The following is a 26,212-nucleotide window of genomic DNA, read 5'->3' on the forward strand; positions in this document are numbered from 1 at the left end:
ACCCAATTTATTTTAGTGCCATGACTGTAAATCCTGCGTCTTTAGAGAGCACTTGAATTACCTGCAACAATCCTAGGCTGGTGTTGTGTGCTGCGTACTGCAAGGCACACACAGTAACGTGCGGATGGATGCGCTGCATGACAGCGAGATGTAATCTCAAAGTGCAGATAAATGTTATCTTGGGACTTAGTGTAATGTCTAAATTACTCCAACGAGTCTGGTGCAGTTGTTTTTGCTCTTGCATTTGACATCAGATCATCTCCCTTTTCTCCTCCTCTTTTGTGTTTTTATTTCCATGACAAATATTTGTTAAGCGATTTCCTTCGGTGCTGGGTTGTTTTTTTTAATAGTCTGTAGTCGAACTAAAATCCAAGCTCCAAATGGAATCCTGGCTCTGACTGAGGGGGCTGTTTCAAAGGGAAGTGGGAACACACTGGCTATCCTGGCCTTGGATCGCTAGGGGCCCAACCCAACTGCTGCTGAAGTGAATGGGAGGCTTTTCATTGACGTTAATGGGAGCTGGATCAGACTGAGGGGCTGAATGTGATCTTTGGATTGCCTGCCTGGGGTGTCCATAGATTTATTGACTTAAATGGGAGCTGCCTGCACGCGTCTCAGTGGAGAGGTCTGGCCCCAGGACAGCAGAGCCAGGTGAAGCAGGGAGCCAAGTCTGGTCGCCTGTGGCTTTCCCCAGCTGGAGCCTGCAAATGATCATTAATAAATGTCCTTCCGAGTTAAGGGCCTGATCCTGCGAGGTGCTGAGCACCCTCACCCCCTCCATTGACTTCAGCGTGGGCTAAGGTTTCTCGGCAATTAGTGGATTCCAGGGCTAAGTATCCTATTGGCAGAACATTGAAGCAGGGAGGCAGTGGTAGCGATGTGCCCTGCAGCACAGGGCATTGCTCTTCCCGGAGCCTTGTACCCCACGCACCACCTATGAGTCAGGTCTCCACCAGGCCTTGGGAAAGCCCAGGCCCCTCCCCATTTGGGCGCAATGAACCCACCGGGGGTGGATGCCAGGCATGTGCCTTGGCCTTAGACACAGGTTCTCTGATTGGCGGCCCTGCCTGGCCAGGTCAGAGTGAAAAGAATAAGCCAAGATTTTCACTGCTGGCGCTCTGAGCCAGGTGCCCAGCTCCGGGCTATGGGGCCTTGTGTCCTGTTTCCACTGTGGAAAATCATGGGCATGATGTTTTCCATGACCCTCTCTGAGCTCCTCGTTTGCTCATGCTATATTGTCTCATTTGTATACTGATAGCTCTGCCCAGAAATCAGGGGTTCGCTAGATGGTTGAGAAGTGGCTTCGCAAAAACCAATTTTGCAGAAGTGTCAGCAGAGTGGCTCCGTACCCCCTCACCCTGCATTCAAGCCACAGCCTACCTAGCACAATAGGGGCTGGAACACTCTGCATCTCTGAACCACTCTGCAAGCAGAACATCCCTGGGGAGTAAGCTTTGGGAGCCTCCTCTGGCCACCAGGCAAAATGAGGCAAAGAGAGGGTAAAGTGACTTCTCCGAGGCCACTCAGCAAGCCCATGTCAGAGCCGGGGCTAGAAGTCGGCATTTCCAGGCCTTCGCTTGGTTCCCTCTGGAGCTGGCCTTACATTTAGACCATTAGTTAGGGGATGTCAAAGACAGATGATGCTTTCCCCATGTGCTTTGTCTCTAGCTCCTCTGCCTTGCCTTTCATTCTTTTATACGTTTCCAATGCATGCAGAGGCGGGAGAAGTAACTGTAACTAGCTTCATTGAAGCTCCAGATAATGGCAAAGATTAATTTTGCTAGAACTAAACTTTTGTTGGTTTTCCCCATTGCCTGGCAATTTTATGTTGGTGTATGGGTGTCAGAACAGATAACAGCAGCACACCGTGCCGCAGAGTTCATGAAATCAGCAGAGACAACCACAAAAACCGAGCAAGCGAGATAGTTAGCTATTAAGAGCTGTTTGCTGGGCCTGCTTCAGGTTGGGAATAGGAAAACAGTGGAGTTTATTTTAACTTTAAGGCATCCCAGCGGATTTGTTCATTTCGCTTCCCGAAAGCAACGCGTTAATCTGTTTGAAAAGGAGGATGGAAATGTTTGTTGCCGTGCAAGGAGCATCACTCGGAGCGGGAGTCCCACGGGAGACGAGCTGCTCTCCCCACCTTTTTAGTTTGATTTGTTAACTCGTTAGTCACCGGTTTTGATGGCAGCATCAAAATGAGCTGTAGGACTGAATTTATCTGAGTGCCCCACAATCTTCAATGTATTTATCCTCACAACCCCTGAATAAGTCGTGTGGTGGTATTGTCTATGGCAGAGAGAGATGTAGGGAATATAGCAGGGAATTGAACCTTGGTTTCCAGAAGCTTTTTTTTCTCTCTTCCCCCCTCTCCTTCCCTCCAATTGACTTCAGTGTGTTTAAGGAATATGCCCACAGGCTTTCTTGTGTGTCATTAACCATTATTAATTGGTCTTTTGTCAATTGTGAAGACCAATGTTCTCCCCACCATCCCCCTCCTCCTTTTAAAATAAAATTCTAACAGGCTTGGGCCAGACTCTGCTCTGTTACTGTAAAATGGTGTAAATCTGGAGTGATGACATAACGTCAAAGGAGTCACTCCGATTATGCCATTGTAACTCAGGACAGAGTCTGGTCCCCTGAACACATCTGTGGACCAAACCTTGAAGTCCTTGTTTAGTTCATAGTCACTCCTTTCTCAAGCAGATCTACCCCCCAGCCCACACACACACACAAAGTGGCTTCGCTTCCTAGGTAAAGATTATGTGAAATCCGTGCCTTGGGCTTTGTCCTCGTGTTTAGAGCTGGGGTTAGGAAGCAGGACTCCTGGGTTCCAGGCTCAGCACTGACACGGATTCATTGTGTGACTTCAGGCACATCACCTTGACCAGATTTCCAGATAGAAGTCTGGTCTTTGGCTGTAAAGTGGAGCTGCCTAATATGTGGGGATTCTCTGTAGCATAAGAGACATTTGTCAAGGGCTTTGAGCTCCTTGGAGGACATTGAACAGAACTTAGCTGTCACGTGAAGGGCCAGCCATAGGCTCTGGTGAATGGATTTACCTCTCTTCTCCTGTAAACGCCCCACCCACCCCCATTGTTCATGCTTCGAATGAACAGATTGTTGTGTAGGTTTGTCTTGATGTAGGAAATGATTACAAGGTTGTGAATATCGGAGCTTGAAATGGCCCAGGGAGGAGCACTCATGTAAGCTGGAACCAGGCCACTCTGTTTCCTGGTCATCCTCTCCGAAGGCTCCTTTGGGAGGTTCCTTGTAATCCTGCGATAACCACCTTTCATTTGTGAGGCTTTCCTCTCTGACAGTCGACAGTCATTTTGTATAGTAACACCCATTGTTTCATGTTCACAGTGTGGAGACTTTATATACACAAGGTTTTCCACTGCATGCATCCGATGAAGTGAGCTGTAGCTCACGAAAGCTTATGCTCAAATTTGTTAGCCTCTAAGGTGCCACAAGTACTCCTTTCCTTTTAGTTGACAGCTTGTTTGTTTGGAGGAAGAGTTCAGCAGGGTCTCTGGGCTATGGTCTATAGAGCCTTCTCTGCTTATTCCAGGAGGGAGTGGTGGGTCTGACTTCTATAGAACGAGGTCCTGTGTGAGGATCTGTATTGCTCCAGCATTCTGGAATAGCTGCTTTATTCCCAGCAGAGGAATGTGTGTATTCCTGGGACTGTCTTGCACATGGGATAGATGGACTTGCCTGTGGGGCAGGGGAGGTAGAAGACCCTGTAAGAAGTTGGGATGGACTGACTTTGGTGGAGCGAGCCACCTTTTCTGACCCCCTTGCAGGGGCCTCCTTCCGTAGAATCATAGGGCTGGAAGGAACCTCGAGAGGTCATCTAGTCCAGTCCCCTGCACTCATGGCAGGACTAAGTATTCTCTAGACTGTCCCTGACAGGTGTTTGTCTGTGTGTCGTCCCCAGTTTAGAGCCCATGTCCTGCTCCAACACCAGCCTTTCCTCTCCCCGTGAGGAGGCTCTAGCTGAAGATGAATGATCTGCCTCACTTTTTCTGAGGGGCGAGAAAGTTCCCCCAGGTCTCTGGGTTTTGGCAGGGTGAGTTCTTTGTGTGCAGAGGGATCATCTCATGAGCAGACAGTAACAAAAACCTGCGGTGTGGCAGTGTGAACTTTATACGGAGTCATTGAAAGGGCACGTGGCCAGCCGTGATGAAAAAGCCCAGGGTTTGAGTTGGATCTGAACCTTGCTCGCTGATGAGGGGACCTGGCCATGGGGGAAGGTGAGTTATTGTCGCGCTGGACAAAGGACTGTACTGTTCCACTGAACGAGATGGGGTTTCTGACCTCAGCCTTGCCTTTTAATGAGTGAGCTATTGGAAAAGGTCTGGGCACTACTGGCAGCCCTCCTGGAGTTGACTAGTGAAATTTCCAGGATCTGCAATAGCTCTGTGGTTCATATGAGACCCCCTAGGATGATAAAGGGACTCTTGCTCGGTGCAATAAGGATGACTGTCATTCTGTTCTGCACCTCAAATTTAACTCCCTCTTGCTGCTGGTAATTTGGGTGCTAACAGGGTAGAGTTTTTGGAGAGAATGGCACTCTCCAGCCAGAATGCCTGCGAGCCCGGGAGACAGGGGAGGAGAGCAGAAGTCAAAGGAATTCCTGGTGGGAAGAACAAACGTCTCTCTAGATTGCAGGGCTTAGCGAGTGACTGTGTCTTAGGTATGTGTATGTCCCAGGCTGTGGGCAGTTTGGGGCTAGAGGCGGAGCTGGCCTGTGGGGGGGAGTGGGGCTGGGCTGGAGTTGGGTGAGGGGCAGAGCAGGGGGTGTAGTGGAGTTGGAGCTGCGCTGTGGGGTGGTGGAGCTGTGGCTGGGGCCAGAGCTGAGCTGGGGCTGTGGGCAGAGTGGGGCTGGGTGACACTCTCTCCCTGCCCCCCCCCCCGCATGTTCTTCTGCCCCACAATTTGGGGACCACTGATGTGGAGGGAACAGGGAGATCCCCAAGGGAAGCAGAGTCTCTGGGGCGGGGAGGCAGTGGGGAGAAGCTGCTAGGGGAAAGCAGTGCAAGTGAAGCTGTTCAGAGCACAGCAGGGGTCTGGCAGCAGACCTCCAGTGTAGCCCACGGGGGCAGAAGTATTATTATTGGGTCTCTCTCTGGCCGTTCAGCTGGACCTTTCCCTCCCCTGGGAGGGGCCGGAGCTTTTATGTGAGTTGGCTGGAGGGCCAGGCCACGGAACACCCCAAAGGAGACTTGGGATAAGGCGCAGGCCGGGAAGGGGCATTGCAGAGCCAAGGAAGTGGCCGCGATGGGGCGCCAGAGATGAGGCACCATCACGCCCTGACGCCCGGGGGCGCTCTGGAGGTGAGGACCCACCCTGACAATATACCACTCTGGATTCAAGTGGCTCGGAAAGAGTTTTTCCCACCAGCTTCACTAGCATTTCCTTTTCCACTGCCAGAGTGCAGCCATCTCTGGGGTGACAGGCAGCAAGTGTTCAACCGTGCAAACGGACGTTACACGGCCGCCTAGGGCAGGGTGGGAATAGTGTCTCCAGTTCGCGTTGCTGGAGGAATTTAAATGGGCACAGAGCGATACACCCCTGTTGGAACTGGACTAAAATGCTCACTTCCACACAAAGGGCCATGGGGGCTCTAATGAGCACAGATGATCAGGACCTTGGTTTTACACCTTGGCAATTGGGGTGCTGCCCTCTTTTGACTATGGCATCAGCTCAGTGTTTACTCAGCGGGAGGGGCACCACCACTTGAGTCCTCCGCCCCCCCCCTCTTGCAGCTCCTTGGCTTTCCTGGGAGACCTCCCATCCGAACAGCTGTCCCAGCTGGGCTTATGAGGCCTGGCAGGATCCCAGTGCAGGGTGAGGGGTGGGATTTTCAGAAGTGCCTGTGGGATTTAGGAGCATGAGTCCTGTGGGCTTAAGTGACTTTTGCTCCTTCTTCTGAAGATCCCACTGGGTACAGTTACCAGCTGGGGTGCAATGAATACGGTGTCCAAAGGGAATGGTTTGGGAAGTCAGAGAGGTAAATGTGAAGCTGCACAAAAGGCAACAGGAAGTTAAACAAGGAGCACATACTCAGTGATACCTTATAGCTGGCCTTGGAGCCGATGGCTCTGCCAGCATTGTGATGGCAGTATGTACATAAGGATGAAGTGTTCTTGTACAGTTTCTCCAACAGAGTAGGGCACAATCCGGCTTTTCTTTAATCTGTGCCGTGAATGACTTCTGGGTCCAACTGTTTTTCCCCCACTTGAGCAAACAAATTTATTGTGCACCTGCAAAGAAAATCCCGTTTTCTGTTTGTTCTGAGCTCCCATCCGTCCCCCTGAGTTGATGGCATGCCAGCAGGATCTCCGATGATCCATGTGCCTGGTGGTTTGGGTTCCCTGGTGGGCACCGGAGCCCCAGAGGAACTGGGAGGGCCAAATTGATCCTGGTGCAGTATCAGAGATGGCTTTGTCCCAGTGCGCATAGTGATTTTTTTCCCCCTAGATCCCTTTTAAGCACTGAAATAAACTTTCTGCATCCTGGCGAGTGCTGATCCGACCCTGAAGTGGGAGCAGGTTTGCAGCGATGCCCTATCACCACCTATCTATTTAATCCTAACATCCTGGGGGGAAATTCTGCTTCTCCTCCTTCACTGGGACTCCCGTGTGACGGGTGCTTCATGTTTAGGGCTCAGTTGTGCTTCACCCACAGTTGGGAGTAAAGGGGTGTATGGTTCCTGCATGGGCTATCGGCACCACTGATTGGCATGATTGTGTGGTGGAGGAGCCGCTGCTCCTTGCTCGTCTGCGCAGGTGGGTGGGCAGAGCCTTGGGTCCACACCAGCGCAGCTGAGCCAGTGAAGGGAGACACAACCCACGCCAGGCGTAGGGTTGGTGCAGCTGATTTCTGCACTAAACCAGTTAGGTGCTGCCCTTTGCTCAGGACTTGTGGTACCTCCGTGATCCAGCCCATAAGAAGTGTCTGTAAAATGCCTGGATGCCCTTAAAGAGCGGGGATGGTTGAAAGGGCAAAAGTGCTATTGAAATGAATGAATTATTCCCACGCCTTCCTGAAGGTGTATGCAACATGAGCTTTGGTACCCAGCACACGCCGGGGGAAAACCACCGTCCCAGGAAAAAGCGAGTCAGTGCTAATTACCCACCCAGAGGTCTTGTGTGCAGAAAAGGTGTTTGGAGAAGCAGACATAAAGGGAATGGAATAACTCCTTTAAAGTAGCATCTCGGCAGTGTCTTTCCCAGAGGCAGCATCCGTTTTGAGCTGAGTTGTGAATAAGTACATACCTACTGCTGTCTTGTGTACTTGTCAGAAGAAGACTGGCAGCTGCCTGTTTTTCGGAGCTCTTGTTATGATTAAAAGGGGGTGATAGTATTCACTGCTGACCTATGTTGGTAATAGGAAAACATGGTATGGTGTTAAGTCTTTTAAGACATGGACAAGTATAGATGTTTATGGCAGCTATCATGGGATCTACGGTTTGAATTTCTGAACTATTTTTTTTGCCTCTTTCCTGGTTCATTTAAGGGCTTCATTCAGCAGCTAGACTGAATTCCCAGTCAATCCAATGGGCGTTTCAGCATGGGACAGGCTGTATGATACAGCCAAAAACAAAACAAAAAAACCCCACACTGAAATTTTTTTTATGTTGTGCAAGTTGAAAAGTGAATAATAACATGTCTATAGTGCCCTTTAGCCAAGGATCTCCGAACGTATTACAGTATTGCCAATGTCAAATGTTCAAAAATCAGGAGCCCCCCTTCCCCCCAAGTCACGAGATCAGCATAAAAATAGTGAGATTTAAAAGAAAATAATTAGTTTTTTTTAATTTGCCTTCTGTTTTTTGAGCCTTGAGGGACTGGATTTTTCATTTTTTCCTCTGCAGCCAGCAGTGCTAAAAATGGACTTTCTAAAAAGAAAAGTTGAGATGCTCACGTAATCACATGATTCCAGGAGCTGAAGTGTTAAGAAATACCAAATATTGTGGCACTCATGCTAAAACATTGGTGCACATTAATGCGTTGAGCCTCTCCATTCCTATGGCAGGCAGTTAGGTAGGTGGCATTGTCCCTGTTTTACAAATGGAGAGCCAGATCCGCAGTGGGTATAAATCAGTATAGTTCCTGGAGCTGCTCCAAGCAACAGCAGCTGAGGATCTGGCTTGCTCGTCGTGCAGGGTAGGGAAGTTAAGTCACTGGCATGAGATTACAGAAGAGTCCTCAACAGAGCTGAGAAGAGGACCCAGAAATCCTCCCTCCCAGTCTTCTGCTACAGCCATTACACACATGGGTCCTGGTTCATCTCTCACCTGCATTGGTGAAAATCAGGATGAACTCCATTGAAACAGCTGGAGTCACACTGGTATGACCCAAGGCCTCGGCCCTTGGGCCACAGTGCAGGCCTCTCTTTTTCCATCCAAGGCACTTGAATGTACCCTTCCCCCACCCCTTCATTGAACATCTTACTGCTTTCAAGATCTCTGCAGTAACTGTCAATCTCAAATTTCCAGAAATCCGCATTTGCAGCCCAGAGATATCGTGTGTGTTTGCTGGTATTGATTCTTCCATGTGTTCTTTGGCATAACGTCAGATTTTTTGGGGGTTAGATTTTTCCAGACTTTCTGCTGGGAGTTGATCCTCAAAGAATTTCTTTTTCTTGAGAGTTCTCGTTCCATCTTGACTCCTTCGACCCTGCTCGCCTTCCTCCCGCTGCACGTCTTTAGAGGGCAAGGGAAAAAGTGTTATTTTATTTCTTTTCCTTCTGAGAGAACAACTCACTAGAGGCTGTAGACGACATTTTGCATGTTGCACTCACAGCTGAATAGCCTCAATGCACAATGCAAAGTCACCTTCTACCTTAGACACAACCCTGTTTTTTTTCCCCAGTTGTTCCAAACCAATGCTTTGCAGTTGAATTTAATTGAGTGTCGGTTGGATTTGATAAAAATATTAAGATCAAAACCTCATGAGAGAGATTCAGGGCCAGATTTTCAATTGAGCCCTCATTTAAGCATCTAAGGGCATGTCTACATGGTGGGGTAACGTGCGCTCTGGGGGTGTGATTTCTAAAGCACACAACCTGGTCCATGTGGGCCTTGCTGGTGCACACTACATTTTCCCTAGTGTGCTTTAACATAATACTGTTTCAAACAACGCTATGTGAACATGCACGAGGGAACTTTTAATGAGCACCAGCAGAGTCTATACAGGCCAGTTAGTGTGCAACATGTCTGTTTGCGTTAGAAATCACGCTCTCTCCCACGCCCCTGACCCCTGGAGCACCTTGCCATGGCTTCAGATCACCAAAATGCTCAGCAGCCAGCTGCGCCCACGGAGAAAAACTGCAAATGTCCCCGCACCGTTAAGGATGATGGGAGCTGTTAGATGGTGGGCACTTTAGATAATCTGAGCAATAGGCCCCAGTGCTACAAAGTGGTGAACTCATCAGGTGAGTCATTAATTCAGCTCAATGGTATGTGCTTAGCACCTTGCAAGCTCAGATGCAGGCCTGCCCTACACATGTTGTGTAGCAGCATAACTGTTTCAGTTAGGGTTGCTATTCTTGTTTTTGTGTAGTTAAGACCAGTACAGCCCTTAGCACAGACGCCTTTATATTGTATAAAGGTGCCGTCTACCAGCATAGCTTATTTCCCTTCCCAGAAGGGACTCCACTAGATTAGCCTAAACGCGTTTAACTGCCTCCGCACTAGGCTGTAGTACTGAGTTAAAGTGGTACAACTGTTGTGGATAGACTCAGCCTGAGAGTTGGATCATGACGTCTTTTTGTTCCATGTTTGCACAGCGCCTAGCACACGGAGTCCTGGTTGACGATTGGGGCTCCTAGATCCTGCAGTAGTATCAATCCAAATGTTAGAATGTTGTCCTGGGTTTCCTTTTACTGGCCATCAGCCTGCTGTTCTGTATGATGCTTCGAGAAGGGTGCTGTCCCTTAACAGGCTTTGGGGGGTCTAGGAAAGCGAATTCCGTTGTGGATGAGAGTGACAGCGATTTCCCACTCCTGTATGGGCTGCTTTCAGCGCTTTTGATAAGTGGAGGTGATAGGCAATACCTATTGATTTCTCCGCTTTCTGCCGTGAGGCAGCTTGTCCTGAAAGCCAGTGACTCAGCACAGCAGAAATACTTCCAAATTCAGGGAGGCGTTGGGGCTGGAAGGTAAAGGCAGCAGGCCAAGAACTTGGAGCAGCCTGTCAGCTAGTCATGCTATGGACTCGATCCTCCGGAGCTGCCAGCAGAACACACTGATTTACACTGCTGGGAATCTGACCGGCTGTGGGTTACTCTGTGTAGTCTCAGCAGGGTCTAAAGGGGGCTTTAAAAGAAGGCCCGGGCTCCATCTCTTTAGTTTTATCAGCATCAGTTTGCAGTAATTCTGCTGAGGTGAGGCAAGTTACTCTGCTTTTGCACTGGTGCCACTGAGATTAGTGACTGGTTCACAAGGACTTTGTGAGATCTCGGCATCCCAGTGAAGTGTGTGGCAGGGGATGCCAGGAGACACAAAGGGCCTGAGCAGTGACGTTCGCATGGGGCTTGCTTTCCAAACAGAGTTTTTGGTTTTTTTTTTTTTTAAACATATACCAGTGGCTGGTTGCCTCCATGTCTTAGGAGGGTCGTTGGAGAAGCAGATGTGGGGGGAAGGTCAGTAAGGGTTAAGGGGCCACCTGGAAGCAGGATATATTAACAAAAACATGGAGAAGAACATTGTAGAGGTGTAGCGGAAACGCCAGGGCCAAGCCTCAGGTACATTCGGAGAGCCAGATCCTTGATCCCATGTGCCCAGCCTAGCTCAGTGGAGATTTCCAGAGGGTCAGGGAGGATGCTGCCTCCTTGCGGGGCACTGTGCATTGACGGACTGTCCCCCTCTCCTGTGGGCTCCCAATCTGTCACCAACTCAGCGTATCTCTGTCCTTCTCCTTCCCAGAATGTTACAAAGATAATTGTTACCTCTCCTCAGCCAGCCTCAAGAAGAGGTTTAAAGGGGGGGGGAGGAAGAACGGAAGGAAATCTTTTGCTTCATAACTCTAATAGTTCTGCATTGATTTGTAGCGTTGGGAGCTTTCCAGTCACCGTGTTCTTAGGCATAGGCATCTGTTGGTACAACAGGGCTACCAGCCAGCTAACACAGGGCGTATTTCTCACCCAGTCCTGCAGCTTGGTAAAGCACCGTCACTCTTGGCCCCACCAGTCCTACTCACCTGATCATTTTTCCTGCACCCTGGCTCTGTGGAAGGAATAAATGATAAATAGCTCTGAAAAGTTGAATGTCTGGCAGAGATGGGCCTGAGCTGCAAAACTCAGAGCCAGAGCCACACTGAAACTGTTCCACACTCCGCAGAAGTTGGGATCCAGACCACAGCACAATCCTCGGCCATTCTAGGGTGTCATGGGAACATTGGAACTGCCAGGCAGGATCTGACCTGAGGTCTGGCTTGTCTAGTAGTCTGCCTCTGCCCAGCACCAGATGTTCTGGAGCAAGGTCAAGGAACCTCACAGTAGGCAGATTGTAGGATAATCTGCTCTCCTCCTACTCCCCAATAGAGCTTAACTCCCGAAGCCTGAGGTTTAATATCCCTTCCATAATGTGTGAGCGTTAACTGTAACAACTCTGGATACCCTTGATTTTCATCTCAATGTCCAGAACCTTTCCTGAATCTTGCTAAATTCTTGGCCCCAGGGACATTCTGGGGCAGTGAGTTCCACAGTTTAATTATGTGCTGGGTGAAAAAATATTTCCATTTTGGTTTGGGATTTGCCACCTTTTAATTTCATTGACTGTCCCCTTCTTGTTTTATGGGACAGGGAGAACAGTATCGCCCGATCTCCCTTCTCTAGACCCGCCAGTGTTTTATTGCCTCTTAAGTCCCCTCTTATTCATAATCATAATGCTAGCAAGTTAAAAAAGTATGCATTGAATGAATGGACTATAAGGTGGATAGAAAGCTGGCTAGATCGTAAGGCTCAACGGAGTGCCCCAGGGATCAGTCCTGGGGCAGGTTTTGTTCAACATCTTCATTAATGATCTGGATGATGGGACGGATTGCACCCTCAGCAAGTTCACTGACACTAAGCGGGGGGGTAGGCATAAGATCCAGAGTGACCTAGACAAATTGGAGGATTGGGCCAAAGAAAATCTGATGAGGTTCAACAAGGACAAGTGCAGAGTCCTGCACTTAGGATGGAAGAATCCCATGCATCGCTACAGGCTGGGGACCGACTGGCTAAGCGGTAGTTCTGCACAAAAGGACCTGGGGAATTACAGTGGACGAAAAACTGGATATGAGTGAGCCTTTGTTGCCAAGAAGGCTAATGGCATATTGAGCTGCATTAGTAGGAGCATTGCCAGCAGACCGAGGGAAGTGATTATTCCCCTTTATTCAGCACTGGTGAGGCCACATCAGGAGTATTGTATCCAGTTTTGGGCCGCCCACTACAGAAAGGATGTGGACAGATTGGAGAGAGTCCAGCGGAGGGCAACAAAAATGATTAGGGGGTTGGGGCACAAGGCTTACGAGGAGAGGCTGAGGGAACTGGGCTTATCTAGTCTGCAGAAGAGAAGAGCGAGGGGGGATTTGATAGCAGCCTTCAACTACCTGAAGGGGGGTTCCAAAGAGGATATTCTCAGTGGTGGCAGATGACAGAACAAGGAGCAGTGGTCTCAAGTTGCAGTGGGGGGGGGGGGGGTTCTAGGTTGGATATTAGGAAACACTATTTCACTAGGAGGGTGGTGAAGCACTGGAATGGGTTCCCTAGGGAGGTGGTGGAATTTCCATCCTTAGAGGTTTTTGTCAGGCTTGACAAAGCCCTGGCTGGGATGATTTGGTTGGGGTTGGTCCTGCTTTGAGCAGGGGGTTGGGCTAGATGACCTCTTGAGGTCTCTTCCAACCCTAATTTTCTATGATTCTTTCTTGGGCAAACAGTCCCAGTCAGTTCAATGTCTCTCCATGTGAGCATTTTTCCAGGCTCCTGATCTTTGTCACCTCTCTCTGAACCCTCTCCAGTGTCCTTTTTGAGATGGGGTGACCCATACTGCACACAGTATCCACCACTGATTTATATAATAGCATTATAATATTCTCCATCCTACTCTTTATGCATCCTAACATTTTGCTTTCTTTTCTGACCGCAGCTGCCCATTGCACAGAGGTTTTCATTGAGCTCAGCAGTGGTGCCCAGGTCCCTTTCTTGAGTGGATATGCTTAATTTGGAACCTTCTGAAGTATCTGAGCAGTATAAATTTTGCCCTGCAACATGCTTTACTTTGCATTTATCAATGCTGAATTTAATTTGCCATTGTGTTGCCCATTCACCTAGCTTGTTAAGTTGTCCAAAGTTCCTCACAAGCTGCAGTAGTCCTGAGTAATCTAAATAAATTTGTGTCATCTGCAAAGGATGGGGATCTTGAACAGCGCTTGAGTGCCCTTTCTCTTCCTGAACTTGAATGTCCGAGCCTGGTTAGCTACACAGAGCTACTCTTGGGCCCTCAGCATCCAAGACAGAGGCATTGCCTAGTGGTTAGAGTTCTGAGCCTGCCTCTGAAACTGACTTCCTCTTTGGCCTTGGACAAATCATTTTGTATCTCTGTAAAGTGAGGATAATAATTCTGGCCTAGCTACTGACCGGAGTGTTGAGGATCAATTATGGTTGCCAACATTAAGCATTTGAAAACGAGTCAGGGCCTCGAAAATAACAATTGGCTTGAAAACGAGATTTAAAAAAGAGAGCTGGGTTCTATTTATTTTCCTTCTGTTTTTTTAACCTTAAGGGGTCACTTTTTTTTAAGCTTCGTCCAAAACCATAAGGGCTCAAAAGGTAAGTCTCTCAGCTCTTGGAATCCCATGATTCTGTGACTTTTAAGAAAAATGTCCAGGTTTCATGAGAGCGGGAAGAACCATAATTATTGTTTTTTAAAGTCCTTTGAACAAGAAAAGTACTGTGCAAATACGAAATATCATTATTAAATTAGCTGTTACCACATAAGAGAGATCTTATGGTTACCTTCGATAGTTCTCTGAAAACTTTTGCTCAGCACACAGCAGCGGTCAAAAAGGCTAACAATATGTTAGGAGCTATGAAGGAAGGGATAGAAAATAAGAAAGAAAATGTGATAATGCCACTATATAACTCATGGTTCACCCACACTTTGAATACTGTGGCAAATTCTGGTCACCCCATTTCAAAAAGGATATAGTGAAACTGGACAGGGTACAGAGAAGGGCAACAAAGATGATCAGGGCTGTGGAATGGCTTCAGTATGAGGAGAGACTGAAAAGGTTAGGGCTGTTCACCTTAGAAAAGAGATGACTAAAGGGAGGGTGGGGGGGGGTGATATGATAGAGGCCTATAAAACCATGAATAAAGTGACCAAGGAATTGTTATTTACAATACTTCCAATACAATAACCAGGGGTTACCTGATGATAAAGTTAATACAAACAAGGAAGTTCTTTTTTACACAGTACACAACTACCTGTGGAACTCATTGCCATGGGATATTGTGGTGGCCAAAAGAATAAATGAGTTCAAAAAAGAACTGGATAGATTCATGGAGGACAGCTCCACAATGATATTAGCCAACATAGTCAGGGACGCAACCCCATGCTCAGGGCGACCCTAAACCTCTGACTACCAGATGCTAGGAAGGAACACAGGGTGGATTACTGCATAATTGCCCTGTTCTGTGTACTTCCCCTGAAGCTCTGGTGAGGGCCGCTGTTGGAGACAAGATAGTGGGGAGGATGGATCATAGTCTTACCCGGTGTGGCTGTTATGTTCATATTAATCCTCTCAGGCTGGAATTCTGTATACTCGGAGGAGACAAGATGGTTAAATAACTGGCAAGTTTTTTTTGTGTTTTTTTTTTTTAAAGTCTTAAATGTGTAACACTTTAAACTGACAATGTTCTGTTTAAGTGATTTATTTTGCAATAACTAATCTGAAATAAAAGCAGGTAAAATTAATCTCTGGTGCAACTGTGCTGACTTTAGCAAAGTTAAATCAGACATGAATTTGGCCCAAGTGTGTCTAATTAAAAACAACAGCACCTTTTCCCCCCCTATTTTGAGTGTTGGGTTCACGAACAAATTCCATATGAGCAGCTGCAGAGAATTTACATGACATATTGAAATCATTAGGTTACAGCTAGTAATTAGGTTTATGAGCGGGCTTTTTTCACCCCTCCCTTTCTTATGGAAACTATGTTGGGCATGTGTGTCTAGCAGACACATTTTTCAGTTCAGAGTTGGTATTGTTTTGTTAAGTTTACTTTGTTCCATTTTTTAAATCTTTTCCTGTGCTGTGTTCGCCTATAAGGCATAGATTGTATGTGGTTAATGACTGACTTGAAATTTTGATTTAAAAATAATTCCTGTTATCAGGCTAACGTATCCATGCATATCTGTTTTAGGAAGCATGAACGTTACTCCAGGGTCAGAGAGTACAATAGGTGGCATATCTCACTGTCTGTATCCTCTCCCAGAAGGAAACTGTGCATTGTGTTCCTAGTGTTCTAACTCATTGGAGTGTCTTATAGTGGGTGATATTAGACAAACTCCGACTAACTCCTACATGTTCCTAGTGGGCCTGATTCGGGCCCCATTGAAGTTAATGGCAAAACTTCCATTGTCTTTAATGGTGTCGGATCTGGGCACGTATTGAACACTTAAGGCCTGATTCTCATTCACATTAAGGGCCTTTTAGACCACTCTGGCAGTGCAGAGGGGCCTAGAAATGGGTGTAAAATTGCAGCTCCCCCCACTGCAAGGTGCCTTTTCATGTCAGAATGGCATACAGGGGTCTTAGTGCAAATGAGCATCAAGGCTGTAGGCCTAGCCGTCCACTCTTACATTAGCATGGCCCTGCCCTGTACTTGACAGTGCTCCCCAGTGTAAGAGTTGCACAAGCAGACCCTTGATTAGCTATGTGCTGCCCTAATGCCTGGTGGTGATCATTGTGCAGGCAGTGTTTGCGGCATGCCCTGACACCTGTAATGACTCCAGTCCTGATATCCAACCGCGCCAACATCTTACAGCTTCAAAGGGGTTTTCCTGTGGGATGTGCCCTTAGTCAGCACAAGCTACTGCTTAATTGTAGCCAGAAATGCTACAAGAAATATAGCACTGTGAGTTTGTGGGTATAATGTGGAGATGAAGCCATGACCCTCTTGTATAATAGAGCTACTGAGTCATGGATACCAAAAGTGCTGGAAGGCTCATTAGCTAAAGAAACTCCTCATATCTCCTGTTGTGGGAGGAGCCCCTTCAACCCCCCCCCCCAGGTAATCAATTTCTATTTTATTACAGTTCTGCTCAATACATTAGCAACACCATGACTCAGGCAGCTAGAAAGAGAGCCAGATACAAACCCTTGATGTCAGAAACGGGCTCAGTTTGGTTAGGCCCTACAATATTTATGCAGAATGTTTCCCATTCAAGAGTTCCTGAGAAACGGAAGTTTGTCTCGCTGGTATTTTTTTAATGTGGGGCGGAATAGGCATCAGGTGAACGAGGCTCAGCAAAATGGAAATGCCAACATAAGCCTGTATTTTATTGACACACGATGATTTCAGGGAATGTAGAAGAAAATGGAATGAATCATTGTTCGTGTGCCCCAGAGTGGAGAGAACCTGATCGCAGTTGTACTCTCTTAATAGGCCAGTGCTAAGGCATAACCATTGCTTCTCCTTCCCAAACTCTATTGGCTGCTCGAATCTGTTCTTTCCACCTGCTGGTTCACCAATCCCTGTTCTTGGGGCAGTGTCTCTGCAGGATTCATTCAATAAGAAAACAGAGGGGGTGCTCAAAAGAGGCTTCTCTGTGAAATAGCCTGGCTCCTGTATGTTTGTGCAGCACTGTCCTCTAATGGATGGAATCGGAACTGCCCAACTGTGTGTCAGAGACCCCGGGCTGCTAACAGCTAGTAACAATTCTCTTTCATCTTGAGTGGCAGGGCCTTGTGCTGTTGGAGCAGGAGGGTGTCGGTGCTTTCCCCTCTGCCTCCGTGAGGTTGTGAGTGGCTATCAGGTACAGCACAGTGATGATCATAACAGTGCTGGATGGCCACACGTGTTCCGGCATTCTGCATGTCAAGTAAATGGACACGGGTGCTGGCGAGCATGTGGCTCAGAATAGCCCCCTCTTCCTCCGTGCACTGCTCTCTGTCAGTTGCATTCCATCTCTCCTGCTGGCTCCGTTTTGCAGACGCTGGCAGCCCCGAAGAGGAGACCAGATCTCTCCCTGGTGTAAATGGGAATAGCCCCACTGGAGCCAGTGAAACTACACTGAGTTACAGCAGTGGAGAGTCTGGCTTGTGGTTCAGAGTGAGACACTAGATGACCCTTCATGACGCATGTGTGGCTTTCACCAGCTGCTAAAGGCTGGGACTGCTCTTCCATCTGATCCCTGTTGCTGTGTTTCATCCTGTGAAAAGGGAGACGCTACGAGAGGAGAAGGGGGAAGATCTGCAGCCGCAGAATAACTTTCTTGTCTTTGGAAGCCTTGGCTGGGAAATCTTCACCTTTTAGAACTCACTGCCTGGTTAATGGATCCTGAGGTTCACAGCCTACTGACCTGGGTTAATGAATCTGTGCCAGAGAAACCAGGGCTGGGATTTTCAAAGGAGCCTAATTCAATAGGAGTTGGGTGCCGAACTCCCTTAGGCTCTTTTGGAAAGTCCCAGCCCAAACAGAGAGATAGGGAAATGACCATTTCATTCCTCTAAGGCTGCATGCCTGGTGGGTACTATTCCTGTCCCATGGAACAGCAAATTTGATACTTGATCCTAGAGGAGATACTATCCATTTTAATTCTGATGGATTAGTTCTAAAGATTGTGTTTGGATTGATCTCAGAGTTACATTCCACTCCTCCTTATCAGAAAGCATTTGGCTTGAACTGATAAAGCTGAAAGCTTTGTTTGGAATCTGCAAATTTTGGAAATGCTCAGAATTTTAAGAGCCTTCAGCATCACCAAGTGAAAATGAAACACGATCCACCCAGCACTGTCTGATGAAAACTCGGCTCCAAACTTCCAGGACTTGCACGCTTCCAGGACAGGATCAATTTGAGGTCAGGCTGCTGGGGATGGGCTTCCGTGCTAGTGTTTGGGAAGGAAGTGAGATTCACCAGAAATGCTGCAGTTATTTCACTTACTGTGCTAAGTCATGGGATCAATTCTGATTTGGCTTTGGGCTCAATACAAACTGAAGTGGGGTGGTTTGTAACTTCACCAGCTGTTGAATTTCTTCCCTCTTTGATGGTCTCAGCAGATATCCATGGTCCTATATTGTGCCTGTGTGCGCCTACATACGTAACCCAATGATAGTTACATGAACCCCTTCTGTACATGATCCACAGAGGATGAGTGTCTGTTACAACTCTCACCTACACAACCTGCCTCTTTAGCCCAAGCTTTTAGCTTTAAAGGTCTCCAGTTCAATCCCAAATGTTGGCCAAAATGAGAGCCACCACATTGCGAGGTCCCCTGCAGGTTTTGAACTGTCGTGGGCCTTGGAGGCTGAGGATGAGCTTCCTCCTCCATCCAGGACATATGTTACCTGCCTGATCCATAGCATACCCTGACCAGTGGGTTACACAGCTTGTGTCCTCCACCCTCACCCAAATCTTTATCTAATGGATACTGCCTCCTGTTGTCTGTCTTTTGAACCTATCAGATATACATAGCAATTACTCCATGAACCAAATCCGGTCTATGAATTGAAGCTGCAGATAGTATTTATAACGAGCCCATACATGTAGTATCTAAATACTACATGTGGGTGTTTTTTCCTTCAGTACAATTGTTGTTTACCTCCAGGGGATGTGTTGGTTGTCCTCTACTGCTCTGTTCTTAATCACCAAACTGTCGCATCACTAGGCACCGCAGAAATAAGTAACGAATATTACAGTTGAGCAAAAGTACTTTATTTAGTGCCCTGCCCCTTCACCCCAGTGGTCAGGGATATTCTGCTCCTTGTCCCAGCCCCTCTCCCCGGTCTGCGTTCCAAACACCCTGATGGATGGCCTTGTGAAATTGATTGGACACCCGTGCGCTACCAGAAGGGCGCATGTTTAGCTTCCTCCTCTGCAGAGTCAATATCCCTGTACTTCTTTTCCCCCAACAGCTTGTGTAGCGAGAGTCCCCAGTCTAGCCGTTCTGCAACCTGGGCAAACTCTGTAGCCCACCTCCCAGCATAGCAGAGTGTTACTGCAACACGCCTGCTGGGCTTTGCATTCAGTTCTGCCATCCTGCAGCTTTAAAGGCCACCATCTCCTCTCCAATCTGCCCTGTGAAGTGCTTTTCCACATAGCATAGTCCACAATCATGCGGAACCACTTGCTTGGAAGTATCTGGCACTGGCTGCTCTCAGAGACAGGATGCTGGACGCTCTCAGAGACAGGGCCACTCGTCTGATCGGTAAGGCAGCACCCGTAATATCAAGGGAGAACCACCTATCCACAGAGAATACAGTATGCTCTAGAGGCCCTCAAATTTCAGAAAGGAAAGCTTACCCCAAGCTTCAGAGTAACAGCCGTGTTAGTCTGTATTCGCAAAAAGAAAAGGAGTACTTGTGGCACCTTAGAGACTAACCAATTTATTTGAGCATGAGCTTTCGTGAGCTACAGCTCACTTCATCGGATGCATGCCGTGGAAACTGTAGCAGACTTTATATATACACAGAGAATATGACAAAATACCTCCTCCCACCCCACTGTCCAGCTGGTAATAGCTTATCTAAAGTGATCACCAGGTGGGCCATTTCCAGCACAAATCCAGGTTTTCTCACCCTCCACCCCCCCACACAGATTCACTCTCCTGCTGGTGATCTGTGTGGAGGGTGAGAAAACCTGGATTTGTGCTGGAAATGGCCCACCTGGTGATCACTTTAGATAAGCTATTACCAGCAGGACAGTGGGGTGGGAGGAGGTATTGTTTCATATTCTCTGTGTATATATAAAGTCTGCTACAGTTTCCACGGCATGCACCCGATGAAGTGAGCTGTAGCTCACGAAAGCTCATGCTCAAATAAATTGGTTAGTCTCTAAGGTGCCACAAGTACTCCTTTTCTTTTTACCCCCAAGCTGTTAGCATCCAACTGCACAGCATGGTGGCTTGATCAGTGGTTAGTATTTATACCGTGCTAGTGTTTGAGTGACATCATTTTATATTCCAAAATGACAGGGGATTTTGTGCTTAATTTTAGCTACTAAATATGGCTCATTTATAGATGCTGCTCAAGCCAAATCATGGTAGCTTTGTTAGGGAAGTCAAAAAACAGAAAGGCAGGCACATTTCTGATGCTATCTCTTAACAGACTCAGTTTAAAAAATTAATGCAAGCAAGCTTTTGAGAGTTGCACGGTCTTCATCAGAGCGCTGAGAGCCTGTGTTTGAGATTAAACCTCACATTTCATTTTTATATGCTGTGCTTAATCCAATAATGATTTCATGTTACAAACTGCAATAATATCTTTCAGCATAGTTAATCAGAATAGACTTAATGCTGTCACTATTTATTAACCTTTGTTGAAAAGCAAGAAGTTTTCCTACTTATCTGTGATTGTTGCTCTTGTCAGGCTCTATCAAGTGAAAAAACAGATTTGGCATTCATTAAAACTGTGAGAATTCTGTAATGACAATTGAAACGACATGGTGTTTGGTGCATGAAATCTTTGTTCTATTCACTGTGATAGCTGTGAAAACTGAGCAGGGATCGAGTAACCCAAACTGGTATTTCAAAAGATTTAAGTTTATTTACCATCTAATGTATCTAAACACTGTATAACAAAGCTGCCCAGTAAATGAGGGAACTCCAGCCGTGTACAGTCTCCAGACAAAGGAAACCCTTTATTTGAAGCAGAATGGCCTTTTGGTATCAGGTGGTACAGAAAAAGGGGTGAATTCAGACACTGAACCATTCAGCTTTATCAGACTCATTGTGCAGCCCAAATGCCCCAGTTCTGTACCCCCAAAACTTTAGGAATGTTTGGATCCCAATTTCTTGGCTTAGTATCGTCCCTCATCCCTTTCTCAGGCAAAATTTCCACTAACATCTTGGTAGTTTTGCCAGAGGAAGGACTGCAGAATTTGGCCTATTTCCAACATGGACCAGTACGACATTCAGCCTTTCAGTGTAGGTGTCATATTGCCCTGTGAATAGGGTCAGTAACTGTTCAGTTTAGTCCAATGTTTTGTTGTTGTAATGTGTCTACCAGAGCCGTGATCATTTGGGCTAGTTTCAAGAGAGATCTTTGCCCTCTTACCTTAGCCAAATTGGGCTTTTAAGTATCTTTAGCATCATAGCCCCATTAATGTTTTATAGGATATCTGGAAGTCGTAGAGCAGTAGCCACGTCTAGCTTTACAACTCTGTATGAAGGTGGATAGACGTTCTTCCCATTTTATAGATGGAATAACTGAGGCATGGAGAAGTTAAGGGAATTCCTTAAGGTCGCATACAGGAAATGGGATCCAGGTTCCGCAAATCCCAGCCACTAACCTGCAGCTTTGTTCGTTGGGATTATGTTTGGCAGATGTAGGTGAACGTACATAACTGGTAATAGCTGAAATGTGTCTGTACCCTCAATCCAGGACCTGGGCTGAATCCAGTTGAAACCAATGGAAAGACTCTCCATTGAGTTTTGGATCAGGCCCTTAGGCATAGTGTCGGGGTTACATCTGGAGGCATGAGGCTTTATGAATAGTTTTAGTTGAGGGAGCCTCCAAAGAAGAACTGAATCTCAAGTAACCCTGGTACCCATTTAATAAGACAAGGACCCTATCATCATGTGAGTTACTTGCACAAACCTACTCCAAGACTCCTGGTTTATCCTACAACCTTTTCCCTTCATACGTTCCTCCACCCTTTCAGCCCTTCCCCCTATTTGAGTCTCCTCACCGCACCCTTTTGCCTGGAACTGCCTCTCATCTCTTGTCGGTCAAGTGCCCGCCTCTCCTCCTTGAGGCTAATGCTTCTTGCCTCTTCTTGCAAGTGAACTGCTCTCATGTATTTCTGGGTTAGCCTGCAAGTTCACTGGGGCAGGGACCCGGTCTGCCCAGTGTGGTGTAACACTTGTGATCCCCTTCTGGCAGCTGTGTTCTGCACGTCAGTGCATCGAAACTAAATCAAGGTGGGGAGTGATTGCCAGGGGAGAGAAGCCCCCAGCAGAAGAGAGAAAATGAAGTTCCCATGATCTTTCCCCAAGACTGATAGTATCCTCTGCCCATCATCGCTTTAAGGAGAGAACGCTTCTGCCATATGGGACCATCGCACCACTCAGCAGCCAGGAGTTTCCTGCAGTCTGAGAGCTGCACTGTGTGACTGTCTTAGCAAATGAACCCCAGAGAGGAAGTCTGGGTCTCGTGGCTAACACAAAGGCTGGTTGAGCTGACTTCCATTCTTGGGCTTTTTGTGCGACCACAAGGGAGTCTTTTCCCCTCCCCAGGACTCATTTTCTTCATGATGATAGTGTTCCCTTGTCTCTCGAGGGAGCTGTGAGGCTTAACTCATGCTTGTGTGATCCTTTGGATGAAAGGCACCGTGTAAGTGCATAGTAATGAGAATACCTAGCTTTTCATAGCAGATCACAAAGGTGGCCAGTCTCTTTCTCCCCATTTTACAGATAGGGAAACTGGGGCACAGAGTGGTGAAAGTGACTTGCCCAACATCACGCAGCCGGAGCAGTGGCAGGACGAGAACCGAGGTCTCCCAAGTCCCAATGTGGGGTCTATCTGCTAGGCCACACTGCTTGATGTTACTGAGGTTTCTCAGGAGCCTGGGGACCATGGATGTGGCGTGACTGGTGTGTAGATAATGATTTGTGATGGTGATAATTGAAATGCATATGTCGGCAAAGACCCAAATAACCAGCCGGGTAGACAAGTGCTGCTATTTGTGTGGGAGGAATGAAGCAGTTAGAGGTGCATGTTTTCAAGGCTGTGTGGTAATAAAAGGTTGTTGCATGACGGGATCTCAAAATTCAATATTCTCATGTTTGCCTCATATTGCAAAGAAGTCTGTGCTGGAACTGGCTTGTAGGAGCATCTGGAATTAATGAGCCAGTTTGGTACAGTGCAGAAATCAATGTTTTCTGCATTAATTGCACTATGTTCGAGCTTTGTCCTTTTATTTTGAGTTATGTAGTTACAACGGGAGATGTCTCTCTTAAACAGCAGTCTTCCATCTCCTGGGGAAAGGGTCTTTCTCACTGCACCAGTAGAGCTCCTAGGGCTTTGTTGGCATATCATGTGGCAGCTCTCACACGAGCACCGCTGATTGGGGCCTATTTGATATGCCCTACTTGAGTGGCACTGGGACAGGGGAGGCTTGGAGCAGTGGGTACAGTTGGTTTTGTGATCCTGGTTGGTAGGGACTGGCAATTACTCTAAGCCATGGTTTGTCTGAAGTGAGCTGATGGGCTCAGTCCAATGCCTGTTAGTACAGAGGCAGAGCTGCTTTCTGCTCCCAGAATGGCGGTTGTGATCTGCAATGTGTGGGTCCTGTCTGTTGCCCTGCCTCTGGGGGTGTTTACAGTGCGAATATATTGGGTTAGCTGAATAGGGGACTGTCAGGAGAAACAAGCAGGAAGAATGGCTTGAGAGAAGCCACCCCTCAGAACAAACACATGAGAGATGTTAAGGGACAATGCCCAAATTGTTGGCTTTGAATACTTGGCCTTCTCCCCTGTCAACCTGCAAAATTAGTTCTGTCCAGGAGGGCCAGAGCCTGTGAATACAGATGAGCGAAGGGATTATACCGGTTTTAAAAGGGTCTCTCTCAGGAGAGCGGGGAGTTGTTCAGGGGAACAGGACTAAGATGCAGGCTGAAGAAGCTGGGCTTGCCAGGGGATGGTGAGCCTCCAGGCAAGATGAACATGCATGGAGACTGTGGCTTTAAAATCATGTTCTCTGAATGCTTTGTCACTACTGCTACAATAAACCATACTTCAGCTTTCAGAAAGCCGTTTGGTCGCTGAACACCAGACCCCTAAGGGAAGAACTGCAGGTACCAGAACTGGCGGGTAGGCACGATCGGTACACAGGGTGCTGTAGCCTAGGGCCTGGTCTAAGTGTGGGAGGATTGCGGCGTTCTGCCTCAGGATAGGTAAAGGCACAAGGCCTGGCACCTGACTGAGAGCCCAGGAAGGGCACAGAGGTTCAGCTAGCCCTGTAACTGAGCCAGGCAGGCAGGGCTGCAGGTGTGTGTCAAGCTCACATTGATACTGCATGCTGTGGATGTGTTCTGCTGAGAGCTGATTTCTGTTTTCAGGGCTATCAGTTGGATCCGGCACCTTTCATGCATACTAGAGGCCTAAGCTGGAAGGCCTGGAGGAAAACTCTTGTAGATCTCTGTGGGAGGTGTTGCAGGAATAGGACTCCGTGAAAACGTCAGGACAGAACTCTCCAAATACACCTGAAAGGAACAAGAAATTCCAAGTTGGAGAAGTTTTGGGGGAAGGGGATTAGATCTGGAGTCAGGAAGCAGGGTCACAGGGAAGTTGTTTGAAAGGTAAGTTAATGTTCAGACAAGTATCCAAATTTCTGGACGCTTATCTGCCCTGAACCTCGACAGTGTCTGCATTTGCCGGTCATAAATATTAATACAACAGTGTGGCTATTGCTTCCTTGAAACACTTGCTGCTTATCTTAACTAAAGTAGAGGCTAGAGAACTATGCTACGGCATTCAGTATCCAAGATGGCCGGGACCTGCTGAGATATAAGTACAGTCTGTAGCACCCGGCTGGAAAGACTTCGCTGTACTTTCTATATACAGTGGGTGCTGTTAAGAACTCGGTATTCGCCACCCCCGATGCTGGTGGTACTTAGCCTGGGAGAGATCACAATCCTGCAATCAGCCATGATTCAGCAAAACGCTTCTGCCCGGGTTTAACTTCAATCATGTGCTTAAATCCATCTCTATCCAGTGAAGAACTGAAGCATGTTCTGAAGGCTCCTTGAAATCAAAAGGACCTAAGAGTGTGCTTAAGGGCTTTGCTGAAACAGAGCCTCAGTGTGGAGTGGTAAGTGTGGCGTTTTTAATGGCACCGGTTTTGGCTTGAGTGCCTCCCCTGAGTATGCCAGAACTACCGCCGGAGCTTGTCTCCACCATCAAAATGTGCCTCCTAGTAGCCAACCTATAAGTATCCTTTTAACTTAAATCCATTTCTCCTTGTTTTATATCAATGCCCAATGGACATAGACCTTTTCCTTCGTTCTCATTATTACTCTTTATATGGAATTATCGGGCCAGTTTTCAAACTAACTTGTCTAAATTCATCTTCATATTCCCCATTTATGTACTTGAATTGGCCCTGAGATGCAAAAAGTTAATCTGTATTTGAGTGCTCACATTCAGAGTTGGGTGCCCCAAAGTGGGCCTCTGTAGAAAAAATTTGGACCTCGGTCTTGCACAGTCCCCAGTTAAATCAGTATGTAGTATGAGTTTATACACTCTGGCCTGCATTAATCAGACATAATTCACCGGTTAAAAAATAAATAAATATAGGCTTTCCAGATTTTTAATCTTTGTGTCCAAGAGTTTGTTTTAACAACATCCGTGGTGTGTGTGTGTTTGTGTTTGTGAATGTGTGTGTGTATGTATTTTGGAATTGTCATAGGCTGCAAATATATGATATACATTTAAGCAATATCGGCTAGAAAGAAAAAAGATACTTTTCCAATAGGATTTTCAAGTAGTAGGAAGTTTTTACTAGCTGATATGAGCTCTGTACCTTCATTGGCAGGATTGCTACATGTAATTGACAGATTGAAATTGCATGTCTGCAGAGAATTTACAGGTAATGATTATAATGTGAAAGTTTAATTTACTAAGAAGGTGTCACTTTCACAGCTCTGGGTAGAGCAGCTGAAAACCTGGAGGATAGTCTTGATTGAATTAATCTTAACTAATAATTAGGAAATTCCATGAACTGAAAAATACTGAGATTTTTTTTTTGAGAGGGGAGAATTAGGTGTTATCAAAGCAATGAAATGTAAGGGGTGTTTTGCAGTAGTGAGTGGAGGTATTTGGTGTCTTGTTTGGTTTTTTTTTTTTAAATTAACATTGTCAAGATTATATTTTGTAGTGTAGAGGTTTGTTCTCACATTTCATTGGCACTCCAGTGGCTCAGATCCTTGAGTTCTCTCTCCAGCAAAACTTCCATGGGTTCAGTGGAAATTTGTGCTGGAGGAAGCATTGAGTAACA

General features: G+C 47.0%; 1 protein-coding gene across 12 annotated transcripts in view; it reads left to right on the forward strand.

Annotated features, from left to right (window-relative positions):
- Positions 1 to 26,212, forward strand: part of CUX2 (cut like homeobox 2) — a 228,626-nt gene that overhangs the window by 43,257 nt on the left and 159,157 nt on the right. The window contains exon 1 of one of the 12 annotated variants that reach the window (XM_073312599.1): positions 24,276 to 24,515. The exons of the other annotated variants lie outside the window; for them this stretch is intronic. The gene's annotated coding sequence lies outside the window, so the exon portion shown is untranslated. Of the gene's footprint in view, positions 1 to 24,275; positions 24,516 to 26,212 lie in introns of those variants that run through there. 12 annotated transcript variants of the gene reach the window in all.

This window comes from Lepidochelys kempii, chromosome 15 (genome assembly GCF_965140265.1).
Source record: "Lepidochelys kempii isolate rLepKem1 chromosome 15, rLepKem1.hap2, whole genome shotgun sequence".
Classification (NCBI taxonomy): domain Eukaryota; kingdom Metazoa; phylum Chordata; order Testudines; family Cheloniidae; genus Lepidochelys; species Lepidochelys kempii.